The following is a 1,141-nucleotide window of genomic DNA, read 5'->3' on the forward strand; positions in this document are numbered from 1 at the left end:
TTTGTCATCACAAAGCTCCATGACGCATGTCATCAGAATGCTTCAAGGCCTTCTCATCACAGTGCTCCATGCCATTGTCGTCACAGTTCCCCAACACCCCTGTAATCACAATGCTCCATGCCCCTTTTCATCTCAATGCTCCATGAATCCTGTCATCACAATGCACCGAGCCCATCACCATAATATTTCATGCTATTGTCATCACAATGAAATCAAACTGCTCATTGAACTCTGTCATCACAATGCACCAAACCCTTCTGATCACAATGTTCCATAACACTTGTCATCACAATGCCCCATGACGCTGGTCATCACAATTATCAATGGTCTTCTCATCACAATGCTCCATGACATTCGTCATCTCAATGCTCAATACACTTATCATCACAATGCTCCCGGACACTTATCATGAGTATGCTCCTTGAACAGTGTCATGACAAGGCTCAATGCATTTTTCATCATACTGATCCATTCCCTTTTCATCACAATGCTCCAAGACTCCTGTAATCACAATGCTCCATGTCCTTGTCATCACAAAGCTCCATGACGCATGTCATCAGAATGCTCCATTGCCTTCTCATCACAATGCTCCATGCCCTTGTCATCATATTGCTTCAAAACCCCTGTAATCTCAATGCTCCATGCACCTTTTCATCAGAATGCTCCATGCCCTTGTCATCACAATGCTCCATGACCCTTGTCATCGCAATGTTCCAAGCCCTTATCATCAAAATGCTCCATTACATTTGTCATCAAAAAGCTCCATGACACTTGGCATCACAATGCTCCATGCCATTTCATCACAATGCTACATGAAACCTCACATCACATTGCACCATGCCCTTGTCAGCACAATCCTCCATGATGCTTGTCATCACAATGCTCGATACTCTTCTCATCACAATGCTCCATGCCCTTGTGATTACAATACGCCATGACACATGTATCACAGTGTTCCATGCCCTAGTCATCACAATGCTCCATGTCGAATCTCATCACAATAATCCATGAAATTTTCAGACCAGTGTTCCATGCCCTTGTCATCACAATGCTCCCTTACCCCTGTCCTAACAATGCTTCATGACCCCTGCCATCACAATGTTCTACGGCCTTGTCATCCTAGGCTCCATGACCCTTGTCA

This window comes from Hyperoodon ampullatus, assembly GCF_949752795.1.
Source record: "Hyperoodon ampullatus genome assembly, chromosome: X".
Lineage (NCBI taxonomy): Eukaryota > Metazoa > Chordata > Mammalia > Artiodactyla > Ziphiidae > Hyperoodon > Hyperoodon ampullatus.